Source organism: Amblyomma mixtum, chromosome 2 (genome assembly GCF_055824585.1).
Source record: "Amblyomma mixtum isolate Tamu chromosome 2, ASM5582458v1, whole genome shotgun sequence".
NCBI classification, from domain to species: domain Eukaryota; kingdom Metazoa; phylum Arthropoda; class Arachnida; order Ixodida; family Ixodidae; genus Amblyomma; species Amblyomma mixtum.
This window is the reverse complement of record NC_143013.1, coordinates 217,793,571-217,814,645: the sequence shown is the minus strand read 5'-3', so window position 1 is coordinate 217,814,645 and position 21,075 is coordinate 217,793,571.

Sequence of the window (21,075 nt, the reverse complement as noted above, 5' to 3'; positions counted from 1 at the left end):
ATGGAACAATGAGATCCTGAAGCTGCACTATCTAGCCGTTAGGGATTACACACACGTAGCAGAACAGACATTTGGACTAGTTGGTGTATATTCATGGTGAAAACACTGCGCAAACACGACGCGGCAAACAAGAAAAAGACAGCTTACGTGCTGGTTTACACGTGTGCAGTGATCGGCGCGCAGAGTGAGGAAAAAAAATCTTGGCGTGGCTATGTAATCGAGTGTATCATAGAAAGTTGGCCGATTTTTTTTATTGATCGCTAAACCAGCGTGAAAAAGCGAATAGGCAAGACAACACGCCTCCGCATCTGTCAGTTGCACCGGTGCCAAAACTAATTACACTGATATATACTCAGGAGTGGTGAATATCTTCACGATAAAACTATACTGCTGAAAAGAAAGCAATTTCATCTCATTCAAAAGTTCGTTTTGCAGAAAGGCTGATAAGGAAAATACGAGGCAAGAAACAGTTCGGAAAGTTTATTCTCCCTCTCAACGGCCCTGTGCACTCCTTTGATTTCTTGATCATCATAATCCAAGCAGCTCAACCTTAAACCTTGATTAATGTGTGTACAGTAAAAAGTTTACTGACTCTGGAATTCGATGATTTCCATTTACTGTTACGTGAACTCACTACAGTGAAGTCACCGCATCTCGGGAGCTGAATGCCTAAATTTCTTTACGTAAATTTTCTAAACTATGCAAATGCTCAATGCATGTAAAAAAAAAAGTGGGCTTACGCGGAAGCTGACGCCCCGAGAACGTCATCCAAAAACGCGCTCTGCGTGCCAGCACCCATACTCAAGCGTCATCATCTAAACTCACCGGCTTCTTTATCTCCAGGCCACTTTTGTATCTGGACATCTCATTCGGGGCTGTAGCTCTGGCATTCGCGCTACCCTTCAAAAAAAGCGGCTATGAAACGTCCGTTCCTTAGACCGCTACCGTCAGATCTGACACCATAATTGAACAGCACATCACATTGTATTCGGTCCCGCAGTCGCCGCATCGCAGGATGTGCAAATGACTGTACTTTCACGTCAGTGTCTTCTCAAGTTAATCACCTTCTGATTGCTGTTAATTGCCGGATGAACGCTCCCTGCCTTCCGCTGTTCGCAATATAGCGGTTTTGGAAGCTGGACTCCGTGACGACCTACAAGCAGCGTGTCACATATGGCCAACTAAAACATGCATACCAGGAAGTAAGCGCGTGATACATAGATGAAATTTAAAAAAAAAATTCTCAGCCCTCCTGTGCATACAGGCATCAGTGCCTGCGCTTGTTGGCTGAGTAAGGATATACCTTTTATTCACTTCGTATTTGAAGCAGAATTACTACAGGCATAAATACTATTAGACGACGTCCAGTATGATAAAGATGGTCTTCTTTTTTATTTTACGCCAAAGCGAATTCCACTCAAAAGTACCGTATTTACTCGCCCAATGAACACACTAGAATAATGAACACACCACCTACTTTGGCTGTCAAAAAGTGCTCTTATTTCTTTCCCTCGCGTATTAAATGCACAGCTGTCTTCAGGCGCATAGGTGCCGATGATTGTAGGGAATGCTCGCAGGCGCCCTTTTTAGAGTACCAAAAAAAAAAGCTACGCAATATAATAAAACTCCGCCTCCTGAATTCCTCGCGCAATGCGACGAAGAGCAAGTTAGAATGTTCCCCGAGATGTCCGAGAAACAGTAGAAATCGCGCTTAGTCACAAAGGTCTGTTTTATTTGCCATATTAAGGATTTCAGCAACTTGTTGACGCTGAGCTTCAGGCTGAAAGGTGTGAATTGTTCGAAAGTGAATTTTAGTTGTGCTCTCTTCAGCATCGTCATCAGCCTGACTGCACCCACTACAGGACAAACGCCTCTCCCATGTCTCTCCTACTAACCCTGTCCTTTTCCAAGGCCACCGTGGCCCCCATATCTCCACAAACTTCTTCATCTCATCCGCTCACCTAACTTTCTGTCGCCCCCTGATAAGCTTGCCTTCTCTTCGAATCCACGCAGTCACCCTCAAGGATCAATGGTTATCTGGCCTTCGCATAACATGCCCTGCCCAAGGCCATTTCTGCCTCTTGAATTCGACTAGGATATCACTAACTCGCGTTTGTTCCCATGCCCACTCTTCCCGCTTCCGGTCTCCTAACGTTGCACCTATAATTTTATTTTCATAGCTTGCTGTCTTGTTCTTAACTTAAGCTTAATCCTTTTACGTTAGCCCCCACGTTTCTGTCAAATAGCTGTGTACCGGTAAGATACAGTTGTTGTATGCTTTTCTCTTGAGGGATATTTGTGAACTGCCGTTCATGACTGAGAGAACCAGCCATGTGCGCTCCACCGCATTCTTGTTCTTCTAGTTATTTCCCTGTCGTGATCCGGATGCTCTCCTAGGACAACACTAGGGGCACCTGCATGATTTGCACATACCGGCCTGCAATAAAGCCTGCCTACGCTATCGAACACGGAAACCGTGCTCGAGAGTGCGTTTTGTTTTATTCGGAAGGTACTTCATGAAGTTTTTACACCACCGGTCTACTTTATGTCTCGTTTTCGTAGCTGGATTTTTTTTTAATGTACCACCGAAACTTTCACATATTTTTGGGGGAAAAAAAAGGGCTTTGGTTTTGCCAGTAAATACTGTGAGATTGTGTCAAGTGAGAAGACGAGTTCCCGGCGCAGTTAGTGAAAAAGACACTGTGAATTTTAACATGCCCAGCTTTCTTGGGCCAGTGGCGGTCCTAGGGGGGGGGGGGGGGCGGTCGCCCCTTCCCAAAAGCTTTTGCATATTTTCCCGAACGTCCATTTTCGGGCTCTCGCAGGGCGAGATGTGATTTTTGACGTATAAATGGAAAGCTTTTTGTCTGTGATGCGTCAAGTAGTCCCCTACATTCTACGTACACCTTGCCTTATTTCACACAATTCTACGTTCTGCAGCTTTATTTATTTATTTATTTATTTATTTATTTATTTTAGTATCTCAAAGACCCCAAACAAGGGGCATTGCATGAGGGGTGGGTTGTACAGAAATATCAACAAAAACGAACATATTCTGTGCAATGCCAACATCAAGGTTAAAAATACAAATGAAACAGGCAAACCGCTCAGAAAATCAAATTGCAAAACGCTCAAGTGCTTTCGAATACAAAAGAAAAAAAACAAGACAAGAATAAAAGACAGGAAGAAGCGCTTAACGGTGGGTAAGAATTCAATAGCGAATTTGAGAACAGTAAAAACCGCACAGTAAAATAAAGTGCAATAGCTCAACGTTAGATGGGAGAGGAACACGAAAACCTAAAATGTGTCTAAAGATTTAAGCTCATCTTTGAATGCAAGCGTATCTTCTATTATTACAGCGGCATTGGGAATGACGTTCCCATCTTTTGCTGTTCGGGTGAAGAAAGACTGCGCGAATGTTTGTGTTTTTGGGCAACGGTATGACACCTGTTGACTGTTTTTGTGACGAACTGAAAACATGGATTGCTTTGTGACGTAGATGCTTAACCGAAATGAATAGTAGAAACGATGAAAAATGGCTAAAGTGGCTTGTTTCCGACGGTGATTTAATAATGGCAAGCTGGATCGGACCTTCAGATCGGTTACACTTGTGTAGGATGAATAATCGGAATGAAGAAATCTAATGGCGTGATTCTGATAGTTTCTGTGCTCTCAGTAAGGTATTCCTTATGAGGGTTCCAAATGGCGGCTGCCAATTTCAATTTTGGGCGCATTAATGTGGTGCAGGCTAGTAATTTTACATATTCTGGGGCAAACTTCATTGAGCCTTGAAGATAGCCAAGGTATCGGCTGGATGCTGCAGTGATGTGGTTGATGTGCGTTGACCACGTACGATCGTCAGACATGTGGAATCCAAGATATCTGTAGGCTTTAGTAGCATGCAAACGAGAACCGCAGGTAAAGTAGCTATATTAGTGTAATTTAGTGTAACTTTCGTGTAATTATATTAACTGAAACCTGGTATAATCAAGAATCCAATGAGTATGCTCCTCTTGGTTACACTCCTTACTCAATTACACGCCACAGTAGACGAGATGGTGGCGTGTCTTTGCTTGTTCAAAACTCTTTCCATTGCAGTGTAGAAGCTCAGTTCACGATTGTGACGAATGATTATGAAGCTGTAACCATACGCTATCGTTCATGTATGTTTGTTGGTATATACCGGCCACCCACAGGCAACCTCGGAAATTTTATAACATTTCTTGAAAGTATAATATCTTTTTCAAATGAAAACAAGCTAGAACTCGTTTTAGGAGGAGACTTTAATATTAACTTACTTCTAGATGATTTTAAAAAAACATCCTTAATGTCCGCTGTTACGCAAAATGGCTTCGATGCTATTTACACTAGCGCATCCAGAATTACACCGTCTTCGTGCACATTACTTGATTTTTTTGTAACAAATTATCTCCCTTCGCAAGTTACAGCAGATACAATATTCGCTGACTTCAGTGACCACTTACCTGTCTTCATCATCATAAATAATAAAAAAGTCCAAATCAAAAAGAAAGATCACATTGTTCAAGATATTTCAAGTCCCAATTTATTTAAGTTCAGAGAAGCTATAGAAAGGCTATCGTGGCAACTTTTATACGAGCAAACTGATACTGACACAGCGTATGAAGTATTCTTGCATGACTTCTCTGAAGCCTATAATACTGCCTTTCCAAATAAAGCTTTTATGCAGACCAGTAAGTGCCGTAAGCCCTGGGTGACCAAGGATATAGCTGAACAGATACACCAAAAAGATCGCCTTTTTGAAAAATTCATTAAAACTAAGGATTATAGTGTGCTCAAAGACTTCAAGCGTCGGCGAAACAAGCTTGTCAGTGTATTAAGGAAAGCTAAAAAGGAGTACTATTTTAACTTGTTTTCTAACGATATGCATCGTACGGACTTAACCTGGAAGAAGGTGACTAGTGTACTTAATTGGTCGCGTGAAAACAAAACAGTTGAGGCTGTTACACTCGACGGTGTAACAGTATCCGGCCAGGCATTAGCAAATCTTTTCAATGATTTTTTCATCAACCAGTTTGAAGATAGAAAACCCACTAAAGTTATTCCGGAAGGAAAGAACATTCCCTCTAATTCAAACACACTGTTTTTAACCCCTATAAACGAGCAAGAGGTGATCACAACTGTGCTGAACCTAAACAGCAGCAGCGCATGTGACGATGAAGGAATCCAAATCAAACCTATAACTCATTGACTTAATGGGGCAGCCCCTGACACACATATATAATTTAATTATAGAAACCGGTGTGCTCCCGAAACGAATGCAGACTGCGAAAGTTACTTTAGTATTTAAGGGAGGCGACAGCAACATTCTGAAAAACTACAGCCCAATATCAATTTTGCCAGTTTTTTTCAAAGCCAATTTAAAAAATACTTCACTCCAGGGTATCGCAGTATCTATATAAGTATAGCTTATTAAACAATTCTCAGCATGGCTTCCGAAAGAGCTGCTCGACCGAAACTGCGTTACTAAACCAAAAAGAAAAAATCTAGAAAAATTTCAATGACAACATGCTAACGTTAGGAATTTATGTTGACTTATCTAAGGCATTTGATTCTTGAACCACGAAATCTTACTCACTAAACTAATCTCATATGGAATACGTGGTGTCGCTTTTCACCTTATGGCTTCTTACCTGGAGCGCCGGCAACAGTACATAGCACTCGGTAATTTTTCATCTGAATTTAAAAGCATTAAAGCAGGAGTCCCCCAAGGCAGTATATTAGGACCACTTTTATTTACAATATATATAAAAGACCTACATTATGTGCTTAATCATCCTGATGTTTCCTTCATATGTTACGCTGGTGACACAACTCTTTTGATAACCGGTGAGACTACGGTAGACATCGAGCAAACAATTCAACAGGTCTTGCCTAATTTCCTTAAGTGGACTAATGAAAATGCTCTTTATATAAACACCACGAAGACAAAAGCTGTGCTTTACCGGCCCAAAAACAAGACTGTACCGCCACTGAATATACTACTGGGCGAAGAAACTGTAGACCTAGTCGATAAATTTAAAGTGCTGGGTGTTGAATTTTCAAATACACTTAGCTTGGATGGTGATGTCAATGAAATCCACAAAAAACTGTGCAAAGTTAGTGGCATTCTAAACAAAACTCGCTATATATTGCCTCAACGTGTAAAGATCCTGCTTTATAACGCCCTCTTTTTTCCACACTTGACCTATTGTAATCTGATTTGGGGAACAACCACAAAAACAAACATTGACAAATTAGTACGAATGCAAAAGAAAGTGGTAAGGATTATTGCTAATGCACTATTTGCTTCACACACGCAGGAACTATTCGACCAATATAAAATAATTAAAGCAAGTAATTTATACCAATACAGATTACTCCAGACCTACTGCAGAGCAATTAAGAACACAAATACATTTTATACAGACTTATCACAATTGAGCCCCAACCCAAGTACGTATGCAACTCGATTGACAAAGAAATGGTACACTCCAACGCCGAAAAATAATTACGCCTTGCAGTCATTACGATATAATCTCCCAATGCTGCTAAACAAATTTAATAACTCTGGAATAGATGTCTGTCGCCTTCCCAACAAATGCTTGAAGACCCTGTTGCTTGTCAAATAATGTTTTGTAAAAGAACCTCCCGCTTTATCTTGCTGTGTGAAATTTACCTGTGTTCAAAATACGCAGAAGCGTGCGTGAATTTTTGTCTTATATATTTTGCATGTATTTTTGTATTTCCATTTTTCCTTTTTTGTTTTTGCTTTCATGTATGTTACTGTTCGTCGTTTCTTTCCTGCTTAATTACATCGTATCAGTTATCATTTCAGTTATCGTTTTCAAATGTATGAGAACTATGCATGATGTGATGCCAACTGCTGCCAAGATGTAGGGGCAGTCGCCTCGTCAAGCTGCCACTTCGAGCAGCTTTTTGCGACTGCCCCATCCTTATTCCAAGGAAAATAAAGATTTTATTTGATTTGATATGGTATTAAGCCGGAGAGGCTATGGAAGTGCATGGCCTTACACTAAGCAATATTTAAAGACATTTGCCATTTTTCACACCAGTTTCCTACTGCCAGTAAGTTACTTTGTAAGCTAATACTGCCTTACAACAGTATTAGATATACAACATGTAGGTAGTTATAAGAGTGTATGTAATTCGTACGTGACTGTCGAGGTAACATGGTTCAGCCGTGCCCCCCCCCCCCCCCCCCAGTTACTTTTGCGCTTCTTGACTGGCACTATCATTCAATTTGAAATATTGTGAGATAAATATACCTGTTTTGTTTGCGTGTTTTATGGAGGTTTAACGTCCCAAAGCGATTCAAGCTATGAGGGACGCCGTAACGAATGGCGCCCGAAGTTTCTACCGCCTGGGGTTCTTTAACGTGCACTGACATCGCACAGTACACGGGCCGCTGGAATTTTTCCTCGATCGAAACTCGACAGCCGCGTAAATATATATGAATTATGTAAGTTAATGGTTACTTAGCAATATTCATACATAAATCATAAATAGATATGAATTGCATATGAATATTGCTTATGTAACCGTTAGCATTCAGAGAGTTATGGTACAACATCTTATCGTTCGCCATTGATTTTGCAACAACAAAGTGCACAAAAATTTTTGTACATATAGACTGTAAATAAAAAAATTGTTGTTTCTATTTTTTTTTCTTTTATGGTATAAAGAAGTCCGACCCCCCCCCCCCCCCCCCCCCCAGAGCCAAACGCTGGGACCGCCACTGTCTTGGGCACGCAGCAACTAGAGCCATCTGTTGGCCGCTAGTAGCGAGCACCACCTAACTGAAAGGAGATATTTTAAACTTTTAATTTTCATATAAACAGAGAGTCCGCGAGATTCTGTGAGGACATCGTGATGGTCGTTTCCGACTCTTCTTTGCTGCAAAATCTGACCTATAAACATCGTCCTGTGCTCACACCAAGTATTTCTGACAGCCATACAAAATTGATTTTAAAACGTTTTATTCGCCGGAAAGAGCTTGGTGCTAAGAGGTCGCGTTAAGTGGTCGAGAGTACATATAGCCCTCGACGACTTAGTCAGCCCACCCCAGCGCCAGAACTTGCGTTCTGTGGTCTGAGCTAGCCAGCACGGTCTCCCACCGCTCGAGAGAAGGAGCTGTAACTAGATCACCCGGAGGTGGCTCTATTTTGCAGTCCCACAGGATGTGATCGTACGTGGCTCGTTGGCCACAATGTTTACCGTTTGGGTTGTAAAGATGTGGATAAATGTGCGCGAGGTGTGATGGGGTGCATATCGATCTCGTCTGTAGACGACGCCACGCAACCTCTTGTTCTTTAGTCAGGCTTTTGTCCGGAGGGTCGAAAATTCTCCTCTCTAGTTTAAAATGATTGCTGAGATCATGACACGTGATCATGGAGTCCTTCATGAAATTCAGGGAGCCAGACTCATCCACTGCCAGGTCGACGAAACCTCGGGCTTTATTGTGGGCTGCCTCGTTCCCCGGATTCCCCGAATGGGCTGGGACCCATATTAGTTCGGAATAATTTTTTAAGGCCATAGAAAAACAATGGGATATACCGAGCAACCGAAATTCCCGCAGAAAATTTAGAGCGTTCAGCGCCACGCGGCACGTGCTGACAGCCGTGCGAACTAAAAGCTTGTGTCCAGATTTTCTGGGCTTGAGCGAGGCGAAATTTATTTGTGTACAATGTTACCCTGGTGCAGCCATCGACTTCACGAATTTCACACTGAAGCTGTCTAGTGCCCCTACCCGTTATGCAGTATTTTGTGATTGCCTTTCCCTTAAGGTTTACTCTTGCAATCTCAAAATATTTTATACACAATTTCCCAAGTTCATCTAGGCGCAGGGATTTCGTATAGAAGCGTCTAATGATACATGGTGGGCGCAATTTTACCTTTATACCTGGCTGCGCAATTTTACTCCGTGCTTGTTTGTTCTGGGACCCGGCGCCGATTCGAGCATCTTTCCCTCCTCCACCGCAGCTGGTGAACGGCGACTAGCGTTGAGAGCCGCCATTTTGATTATTTTTATTTCATGACAACGCACTATGTAGTTGCTGTTATTTCAGCATTCCCTGCGTATCGTGCGTCACAGCCCTGCGAGCAAAGTAAGGAAACAAAGTAAAATACTAAATAACATCCAATAGATAAATTAAGAAATGTAAACGTATGTAATAGATGAAGTAACTGGAGAAGGGCAAGTATAAAGAAATAAAATGGAATTGATTAATTCTGTACGAGATTATTATACACTGCTACGGCTCGCGTACAGCGGTAGCGACAAAAGATGTAAATAATTTGGCTGATTTTAGTGAACCGTCATCAGGCCGAATATAATTGACACTCGGGAACAAAACGTTCATGGCACTCGAAAGTTTTCACGGCTCGTGCCGACAGACTGCTTGTTTTTGTTTTGGACAACTTTCACAACGTAAGGTCTCGCCGCCTGTCCTAGCAGTATCAGACTGCCAACTGTACAGTGTACTCTCGAGAGCACTCTCTTCGCGCGACTAATAACTAAGTGGTGTTTGTTTTGGCCCTTTATTGCACACACTGTGAGCATCAAATGACTTCGGAGAACTGTAAGGGGTATATCGTCAAAAATATACGCCTATCTCTAAGCGTACTACCATGAGTACGGTGGTTCTGGAGGCTAACCTGGTTAAAACTACGGTACTCGACTTCGAGACACTGCGCGTTCAATACCAACTGGCATGCTGGGTACTGCTTCTTCGCTGTCGTTCTCTTTGAACTTTCTCCATGCTCGTAAATCTCAACTAACTGCCCTACACATTAGGCGAATCAGCGCGCTTTCTTCGTGCTATGGTATGGTTTTTAAACTGTATTGTTAATTTCTCTAACGAGCCGCTTATTTTACTTCTTGCCCGCTAAGTTACCCCAATTAGAACCCCGAAGACTAAGTGCGCTCACTATAAAGGCGTATTAGCGAAGCAAAGTGCACTCGTCTTGTAGCCCAGCGTGGCTAAGCCTAAAACTGCGCCGGTGCCGTGAGCCCGCGTTACTGTGTTTTCACGGTAATGGTATTAATCAGCCCTCGAAGAACGTTCGGTCTAATTAGCATTCCACGCAAAAAAAAAAGAACTTACGTCGGAGCAAGCGCGAGTAGCCGTCTAGAAATCCTGACCCCGGATTCTCGCAAGAGCGACTTGCTAATGAAAGCATTAGGTTGCAGCAGGGCTTGCGGGCATAGGTCTTGTCCGGTCGACGTTAAGCTTGAGAGAAGTTGAGGTGCTGCCAGCTACTGGTGGGTTTAGCCTTGCAATTTTTCAGCAGGCAATTGCTCCTCCATAGCTATGCTTATATGGTAATAAAAAAGTCGGGAATTTTAATTAGGTACCGATCAATGACCTGGCAGATACACGTCGCCATGCACACAATGACCCACAACAGCCATCAACTGCTTCTGTCGCCATCTAGAGTCCAGATCACAATATGGAAGGAGAAGGCGAGAAGCATAGCCATATGATTGAAGTTCGCGTATAAGCTTCATCAGGCAGACTACAGGCAAAGATATTCTCGCAGATTTCGCACTTATGAGTAATAGGGACTGTCAATTGTATCCTAGTAACTTGAAAAGAAAAAATGAACGCCACCGGTCTATCTGCCTTCTCGAGTGCAAGGGAAGCGAAATTTTTGGATAATGATACGAAGTACGCATTCACAGCTCTTGGAAAAAATTCAGGGGGCACTTTGTTGACCTAAAGTGCGGTGAGGCGAAAGCCTTAAGAGCAGTGTTGCTGCTTGTGTCGCTGAAGTATGGTTAAGATGTTAAGCTTCGCCTCTAAGAATGGAACGCGACAGCGTCTTGCAACGCTGCCAGGGAGTCCACAGAACGCCATCGCCCGTTCGGCTGTACGCCTTGCTCGTCGGTAAATTGGTTTTCGAGGAAAGGGAATGTATCTGTCTCGCGTACCTCGGTGGACTCCTGAACCTCGCCGTAACGGAAAGGGAAGAAAGTGGGAGTGAACGAAGACACCGTATTCACCAGACGCGCCTTTGTTCATTCCAAACCATCAAGCTGGCATGGCGGAGTGGTAGCGTGCTCGTCTCGCACTCCGCAGACCGGGGTTCGATTCCCGAGCTCGACCAGTTTCCTACTCGGTTTTATTTATTTATCTGACCTGACTAGAAAGGTTAATTAGGCTTATTATGCAATTAAGCAATTAACTCAAATCATTCCCACTTACTTGTAGCATCACTATACGATCCAGCAATTGGTTGCATGGTTACTAGCCAAAGTACAATTGGCCCCGTTTGAAATTCGCGCGCTGTGACGTCACGACAGTTTCGACCAATTGAAAAGCGTGACATTTCTGTCGACAACTCCTGCTTACAACGATGAGGCATTAAAGGCTTCCGCCTTAAAAGAGTTGCTTCCAGTATGTGATCATCCTAGAAGTACTAAGAGCTCACTTGCGCCTATATTAATGTCGGCCCGAGCACAACAAAAACGGTTGACAACGAGGACGTCGGGAAGGTTGTTGGTACTCAGCATGTCCATGATAATGCGAGCCCTCTTCAATATCTCGTGTTCGAACACATAGCGACATGATGAGTGCGATCGACGTGCGGAGGTTGCCTTGCGGCTCCTGAGACGAAGGTAGGGAAGCATTATACGCGCCCTTGTAAAGCATGAAAAGTGCTTAAAGCCACTGTTCAGAAGCAGATTCAGTGGAAATTTATAATCTATGTTGCGCATTTTTCTGCAATTCGATAAACGGGATCCCGGGTTCTAAGAACCAACTTGCTGCCCTGTGCATATAGTAAAATTTGGTTCAGCCCTTTAAGCCGCAAGTTCAAATCGCAGGTTTTTATTTTTTATTGAGATGGACATAAAAAAAGGTGTTGGTGCCTGATTATGACACCGGGTACTCCTTTGCACATAACTAAAGAAAATCACTGGAATTGGCGATATAACGTGGGTTGTGTGTGTTGTAGCGTTGCTTTCATGACGTGTTTTTCTTTTTGCCGCTCTATACAAGAGCAATGGGAAAAAAATTAAGAAGAAGCTCGAATGTTTTTAATAGTTGATGAAAGGTGGCGCCAAAGTTTGGCTAGTTCTGGCCGGAAGGGAAAAAAACAGACAGAAGCGAATGTATATTCTTCCACACGCAGCTAAATTGTTTGAAGATATGAAGGTATATTATGAAGGTATTAAAGGACTAAATGTCCCTTCCTCCGGTAATAATATCAGGCGACTGAGTAGCGAGGTGAAGCTACTATAAACGTGCTTCCAAGAGCTCGCCTCCAGCAAACTTTTGCCTCCGAAAGTGCTTGTTTATCGCCTTTGGAACATACATGGCTTGGAATGGAAAGTCCTTACTTTTCCGGTCTTTATTTAGGCTTCGATTTACGATCAGCCCATATCCGCGGCCAAAAAAAGGCAACCGATACCTCAGAAACGTAGTCCATGAATTTATTTTTCTTATACTACAGTTGGCTTCATTTCTCCAAAATATATGTTTCAGCAGGGCCAGTCATCAGAAGTGCTTTGCAGCTTTTTTCTCGCCGGGGTGTTCTCTTTACCCACAGACTTGTACTCTGGAAACAAAGGAATCGTTGTTAATGCCAACCACTGGCAGCGGGTGCCTAGACACGGCACTCGAAACGCGCTTAGTAGACGTGTGCCTGCATCTATGCGCAGCACTGTTCTCTGCCATGCAGGGTAGCCGCCACAACTGTTTTTCCTTCGAGTCTTACTCCCCTTCTTTTTCCCTCAACTATATTGGGCTTGCTTGATAAGTTGTTCTTAACTTTAGTCCCTGATTACCAGGTGCAAGGCGCCGGCTAGGAGAAGAGCTTCTATCACGATGTCGATGGCTTCTTCCCACTCACGTGAAAATTCAAATTTATCATGCTCTTTTCGGTTCCGTTTTGAATTACTGTAACTCTGTTTGGGCAACCACCACAAAAACAAATGTGATAAAAATACAGGTTCTGCAGAAGAAAATGATCCGCTACATTGCAAACCTTCCTTATCTCTCTCCATCACGAAGTGCCTTTATTAATTATAAAAATAATTCGTTTTGAACATATGTATGTTTTTCGCATTTTGAGGTTTTTTTGCCATTCTTCTCCTGCTTATACAGATTTCCTCGTACATACTGCCTATTTAAGGACCGCTTCGAATCGAACCCACACCCGAAACACCGATCCCTGGTGTATTCCATATTGTCGAAATAATTATAAACTTCAAATGCTTGAACACAATTTACCGACCACTCTTAATAAGTACAAAGTTTTGGCTAGTGTTAAACAAAGTGAGTTAAAAATGTATTTTGTTAATATATAGCCAGGTTGCATTTTATGTGCCTCTGTTTGTCTGCCGGTGCCATGTATGCACAATAAGTGTTTTTTTTTTTTTTTTGGGGGGGGGGGGGGGTCCTCTCTTTGTTTTCGTGCGTCTGTAAAACGCCATTGTTTTCATTGTATTGAATCAATATGTCACTTGCTTCGTTGTGTTTGTTTGTTCTAACCTATATATCTTTGTAAACTTTTTTTTGCGTTCTGTCGTGTACTGCCATTTGAGGTGCTTGGGCCCCGTCAAGCTGCTTTTTAGCATCTCTCTATGATGTAACTTACATTCTCGAAAAATAAAGCGAAATGAAATGAAATGAAATACTTAAAAATTACATATTTTAAAACCTGTATGCGCGATGTACTACGTACACATAAGCTAGCCATCAACTCACGTTGCCTGTATCTGTTTCCGCCCGCATTTTTTTTCTTTTTCACTTTGTGCAGTCAGCACGCAGTTGGCGCGCAATGATTCTCCTGCCTGCCCCTTTTGTATGTCTCCGTACTTCACGCTGGAGTGATGTGTCGTAATTTGAATCAGTAATTCGGCTACCTTTCTCCTTTAGTTGACTACAACCAGTTTGCCGGCCAGACGCAAACAGGGCTTTCGGACAGAAAGCTTTGAGAGCCTGCGGGAAGTTACTGATGCCCTAAGCCGAAATGGTGCCGGGCAACATATATACTGCTGGCTGGCCTGCAGGATTCAGCTGCAGATGTTGTGTAACATTTTACCATATTGTTCATAGTGGTGGTGGTAAAAACGCTTATTATGCGAAGCATGCTACTTTAGCTACCACTTCAGCCCTTCACCGTGGTTATGCGCCTCCAAATAACGTGATACATGACGTCACACCACATGACTTGATGACGTCACGACAGTGGAGAAACGGGGGCCCACCTCGCGCCGTCGCTGTGGTTGTGCGCCTCCAAATTACGCGACACGATGATGCTTCGCATTCTCCAGGCTTAACCAAGTTAAGCCTCAGCCATTTTTTTTTTATTTGAGAGTTTTGGAGAGAAATTCATGCGGTTGGGGTCTTTAGACCGGGTCTCCATTGACTGCCGTCCCTGCCCGTGCTCTCTCTTTTAGCTTCAATTAAAACACTGTAGCGCAGCCAAAGGCGAGGACAAAATAGAACAGAAAAAACACCATGAGCGCTAACTTCTAGCAAACTTTATTGTTCTCGAGCAGCACATTTATATGCCACATAAACACGTAGTCACTTTTGCACAACATTATCGCTTTGGCAAAAAAGCGAGCTCTTTATCACTGAGAAAGATGGAAGGCGTGCTAACAAATGTGTGACCTGAACTATTTATCTTCTCAGCTTCAATGGTTTCTCGTGTTAACCTATCTCAGCTTCTTGCTATGACAACACATTTACTCAGAAAAGCTTTGCATGTTTTTGTCAGGCACAAAAGAATGTGTTCAACGAGCTTCCTTCCTTTCCTATTCTTGATATTGCGAGCATGATCCATTAAGCGCTCATTGAGGTATCTTCATGACTGTCCTATACGTTTGTTACCGCAAGGTCGTGTATCAGATTCCCTGAATCTGATACACGACTCCTTCATCGCAAGCTACGTACGGTTTCTGGTGCTTGACTGTGCATCCACGTGGCTTGCTGTTAGTTTTTTCAGGTTTGCGCAAGGTATCAAGTTTTTTAGGGGTCGAAAACACCACGGTTGTATCCGTCCTTTGACCTAATCTTTTGAGGTCGTGAGAAATCTTGTGAAGATATGGCAGTACAACAAGATGCCTCTGTCTGTTGAGACCCGAACGAGGGAGACATCGATTTTCGGGTTTAAACCTCTTGAGAAGCTTCTCCGCTTGTTATTTTCTTGTGCTCTGTTTTTCTCTCTTGTGTTCGACTGATGTTATTTATTTTGATTTTGAATGTGTTGAAATCATTCATATTGCCACGCGCCTAACGCGCCGCGCGGCCTCCGCGCTGAGTCGAAGACGACGACGAAGCGGCGGTGGGCTCCTGAGGCGCGCTTGTTCTGTTCGGTGTCCTGGAACCTGGCGCTGTAATTAAAAGAAGGCTCCCAGTCTTGGCTTCTTTCCGACGCCTATCTCCACGGCCTCTCTGGTCGTGACACTGGTGGAGGTGCGGCCGATGCTCCCTACTCCTGAGGACGACTCGACACGCCCGCATCTTGTGACCACTCCTGTCCATCGTGCCAGCCGGAGGATCCGAGGCTTGTCCCCCGAGGCCCTCCCTTTTGTCGGTGAGCCCTCGACTACCCCTACACTCATGGCGACGCCAATACCCACCCTGCCTCCGACTGTCCCTGCAGCCAGCCCCACCTATCTCACTCTTCAGACCCCACGAACGCCTAAGCCCTTTCACGGTGACCTGTTTGAAGATGCCGAAGATTGGTTGGCGCACTACGAACGGGTTGCGACCTTCAACTGCTGGGACGCCGCTACAAAGCTGCGTAACGTGTACTTTAGCCTTGAGGACTCTGCACGCACGTGGTTCGAAAACCGTGAGGCTACTTTCTCGACGTGGCAGGACTTTCGACGTCAGCTCCTGAGTACGTACGCCAACAGCGACCGCCGGGAGAGCGCGGAGCGTACCCTGTCCTCTAGAATTCAGCTCCCCAATGAGGGTGTTGCCATGTACGTCGAGGATGTGACGCGTCTTTGTCATCGCGCCGATCCGGCAATGCCTGAAGAAAAAAAGCTGAGGCACCTCATGCGCGGCGTGAAAGACCAGCTCTTTTCCGGCCTCGTGCGGAACTCGCCCAACACCGTCGCGGAGTTTCTGGCCGAGGCCGTCCACATGGAGAAATTGCTGCAGCAGAGATCCCAACAGTACGCCCGGCAACTGCGTCCGTCGTCGACACTGTCAACGTTGGACCGATTCGACCATGATCCCAGGACGAATCCGGACTCCCTTCGCGAACTTATCCGTTCAGTGGTCCGCGAGGAGCTGCAGCACCTTCAAGGAACCTTTGCCCCTCGCGTCGATTCCGTCACCCGCGTCATCCGCGAGGAAGTCCGGCAGGCCCTCAGAGCACCAGACGCTGCAGTTGTGCCGGCGCCGCAACCGACTCCATACGATCCCGCGCCGTACCCGACTCCGGTCCAGCCAGTCACGTACGCGGACGTCGTGCGCCGCGCGGCCCCATCTCCTGGGCCTTTGCCTTACACCGCACCATTGGTCGCGGTGCACTCTGCTCAGCCTACTCCTTACTGGGCGGATCGGCGCCAGGCACCGCGGAAGACTGACCTCTGGCGCACCCCGGATCAACGACCGCTCTGCTATCACTGTGGTGAGGCCGGCCATCTCTACCGGCGGTGCCCCTATCGCGAAATGGGACTACGCGGATTTTCTGTCGACAGCCCCCGTCCACGGCCTGGAGAGCGCCCTCAAGACATCGCCGAGTATGTCACCCGCCAGCGTAGTTCGCCCTCTCCTCCGCGCCGCGAGTCGCGATCGCCTTCTCCACGCCGGTCTTCCCCCTCTGGGCTCCGTTTCGCCTCAGGACAACGCGGTTCCTCGAGCCCTCGTCGGGAAAACTAGCTCCGGCGGCCTTTGGAGGCGAGGCCGCCGAACGCCGATCCGCCGCAAAGCTTCCACCGCCGCAGCAACCGAATAGCCCCGACGTCGGGTGCCGCAACGCTGCGCAGTTTTCCCCGACGCGCCTTTCGACTCGCCGCGATGCCCTAACCCCAATCGCCGACCCGCTTCCGCCGCCACACCGACCCAATCGCCCCGACGCCGAACGCCGCATCGCCGAAGAGTTTCCCTCAACCCGCCGCTTGAATCGCCCCGACGACGCAACCCCAGTCGCCGACCAGTTTCCGCCGCCGCATCGACTGAGTCATCCACAACAGCCATCGACGGGCCGCGCTGAAGGAAGGGTCTCTTCGGATATCCCTGTTCTCGTCGACACAAAGGAGGTTAGCGCGTTGGTCGATACGGGCGCAGATTACTCTATCCTTAGCGGACGGCTTGCGACGGCCCTGAAAAAAGTGACGACACCCTGGGACGGCCCCGACATACGTACGGCCGGCGGACATCTTGTCGCACCACTCGGTATGTGTGCGGCCCGGGTTACGGTCCGAGGCTGCACATTCGTTGCCACTTTTCTCGTTCTGCGCGAATGTTCTCGCGATGTCATCCTTGGCATCGACTTTCTTCGCGAGCACGGTGCTATCATAGACCTCCCGAATCGCTTGGTGACATTTTCTACCGCAATGGCCACAGAAGAACCTGCGCACCAGGGTTCTCGGCCCGCCCTGCGAGTTGCCGACGATACCGTTACGGTGCCACCACGTGCCAGCATTCTCGCAAGAGTTACCTGTGACGAGCCACATAGGGGACTGCGGGTTGTCGAGCCTAATGTCTCCCTCGTACTCACTAAGGGAGTTGCGGTGGCACGGGGCCTTGGATCCCTTCATGACGGTTGTACAGAGGTCCTTGTCACCAACTTCTGCAATGAGCATCGACATCTGGAGCGGTCAGCACGTCTGAGCTCGTTTCCAGACAGCGTGCCGACGCCGAGCTGCGTCTGCTCATCGATCATCTCGAAGGTGGGTGCCCTGAAATACCACGATACCTCGCTCGTGGACTGTCGTCGTTCTGCCTGCGGAGAGGAGTGCTTTATAAAAAGAACTCTGCCTCAAGTCCGACAACTTACCTGCTAGTCATACCGTCTGATCTACGGGATGAAGTCCTCCTTGCCTGCCATGATGAACCAACTTCCGGCCACCTTGGAGTTACACGCACCTTGTCCCGAATCCGGCAGCACTATTACTGGCCCAACCTTACTTCAAGTGTGAAGCATTATGTCCGGACATGCCGGCAATGCCAGCGGCGGAAAAAGCCCGCGCTCAAGCCTCCTGGACTGCTTCAGTGCATCGAGCCGCCGCAAGTACCATTCGACAAAGTTGGCATGGACCTTCTGGGGCCTTTTCCTCTCTCGTCGACCGGCCACAAGTGGATCGTAGTCGCCACAGACTACTTGACCCGCTACGCTGAAACGAAGGCCCTGGCGCGAGGTACTGCCGCCGAAGTTGCCCACTTCTTTATGCACGACATCGTGCTTCGACACGGCGCCCCCTCGGCCATCATTACTGACCGAGGCAAGGCGTTTACAGCCCGACTCCTACGTGACATCTTAGCGCTTAGCCATACTGCTCATCGATCAACAACAGCGTATCATCCCCAAACCAGTGGTCTAACGGAACGGCTCAACAAAACATTGGCGGACATGATCTCGATGTACGTCGACGTTGAACACAAAACCTGGGATGAGGTCTTGCCTTACGTCACCTTCGCATATAATACTGCGACGCAGGAAACCACCCAGTTCACCCCGTTCCGTCTCGTGTATGGCAGAGAGGTACGCATGATGCTAGACGCCATGCTGCCATACGGCGACGCAGAGCTCCCCCCTGAAGCAGGCCACTTCGTGGAACAAGCAGAGCAGGCCCGTCAGCTGGCCCGCTTGCACATCAAGGACCAGCAATCCGCCGATGCCCGACACTATAACCTTCGGCACAGGGACGTGCACTACGAGCCGGGCGATCACGTGTGGGTGTGGACACCCGTGCGCCGCAAGGGATTGTGCGAAAAGCTTTTAAATAGGTATTTTGGCCCGTACAGAGTCCTGCGCCGCCTGAACAGCGTCAACTATGAAGTTGTCCCCCATGGAACTGTGATCGCCGGCCCTCAGCGTCACCGGCCGGAAATCGTGCATGTAGTGCGCTTAAAGCCGTACTTTGCGCGTGACTGAGCGCTGTGTTCACGCTTCGTTTTGTACCTTTCTTCCCTTACCCCACGTGTGAACTTGACTCTCCCCGCCTTCATCTAGCGCGCATTGTATAGTTCACCTCACCCCTATTTTTCTTCTTTTTTTTTGCTCCTCCTCCTCTCTCTGTACATATCCCATTCCACATCGAGACGATGTTTGCTTTCGCGGGGGGGAATAATGCCACGCGCCTAACGCGCCGCGCGGCCTCCGCGCTGAGTCGAAGACGACGACGCAGCGGCGGTGGGCTCCTGAGGCGCGCTTGTTCTGTTCGGTGTCCTGGAACCTGGCGCTGTAATTAAAAGAAGGCTCCCAGTCTTGGCTTCTTTCCGACGCCTATCTCCACGGCCTCTCTGGTCGTGACAATATGTATGTTTTTTTCCAGTTTTTACATTACTTCAAAACTGTACACACGTTTCTACTTGTTACCGCATTTTACACGTCTTTCTGTGCTGTGTGTTTAAGTATTGATATTTTTATATTCCTTTATTTTGCTGTTTTTAAATGTCTGTATGACTTGCCCTGCCTTGTATGCTGGGCCCTGGGCCTCGTCAAGCTGACAAAAGCAGCTTTTAGCCCAGGTGTCCCACCAGAATTTTTTTTTTTCTGGAAATAAACTGAAACTGAAACTGAACTGAGATACTTGTACATGCGCGGGGTGACCAGCTTCAGTCAGCCTCTTGGACTGCTCTTGAAAACTTTCATTCATCATATGCGTACATGATTCACGAGGAGCATTCTGAAAACGAAGATTGAAGATGGATCTTTTAATAAGTTTTGAGTGTGAGGAGTGATATGGCAGCACAGGTTTATTACTCCGCGGCTGGTAGGCCCAGCAAATGCGATCAGCATGAAAGGTGAAGTTAATGTGGATTAAACAAGTGGATTAAAACAATCTGTCATAGTGGTCAGAATGCTATGAGCCTTCGACTGTAGTGAGCCGGAGTCGCAATTACCAAGGATTAAAAAATCATCATCAAATCTAAAGATTTGGATAACATCCAGGCCTTCTAGACGACTGACAACAGCCTTGTCCCATTTCGACAAACACAGGTTACTTAAAATTGTTGCTATGCATGACCCGATGCATATACCTTCCTTCTGAAGGTAGGGTTTTCCATTCCAGTTGATGAGAGTTGACCGTAAGTACCTGGCTTAAAGTTCTACAAAGCTGCTCACTGAAATGCCAGCCGCGTTTTGGAAAGCAACACAGCCTAACGCATCAGTGTACTCTTCTACATAGCATAGTACTTTGTCTTTCAGCAACGAGTAATAAGGATCCCTGATGTCCACTGAGAAAGCACAACAGCTGTCACCAGAGCGCGTTCTTACAAACTTTATAATTTCTTCAAAATTCATAACGATAAAAGGGTCGACAATTAGTAAAAGGTTAAGATTGCTTTGCAAGTACTTGGAAACGAATTTTTGCCATGTGCCGGTTTCCGAAATAATTACTCTGAGCTACTCTGAATTACTCTCGTTTGCTAGATTATACACGTCCCTGGTGTGGCGATATTCCCACATTCACACACATTACACGGACATGCTCAGCTAAACCGAAACGCTTTAAGCCGCCCAACGCGGCGCTGGAGCAGTAGGAGGTGACGATGGCCAGCGGCACACTGGAAGACCAGGAGGTGCTAGTCGCCATCGCATAAGCGTCGACAGAAGCCACTAGAGTCTTGGACTGAGCATCCCACCCATAGTCCGTTCCGGTCTCCTTTCTACAGATCAATGTTTATTCTGTCTCTCTCGTTAACTAGATTAGTTAAGGAGAAAGCCAGATTTTTCTTTTATCTATTGTTGCTTTCAGATTCCTTAAAATCATTCCTCTAAACATTTTCTCGATTTTGCATGCAGTTGATTTCATCGGCAAACGATTTGTATTCTCTTGTACATTTGGCTTTTAGTTTTCTCAGATGTCTTCGCCACTCCGCCATACGGGTGAGTGCC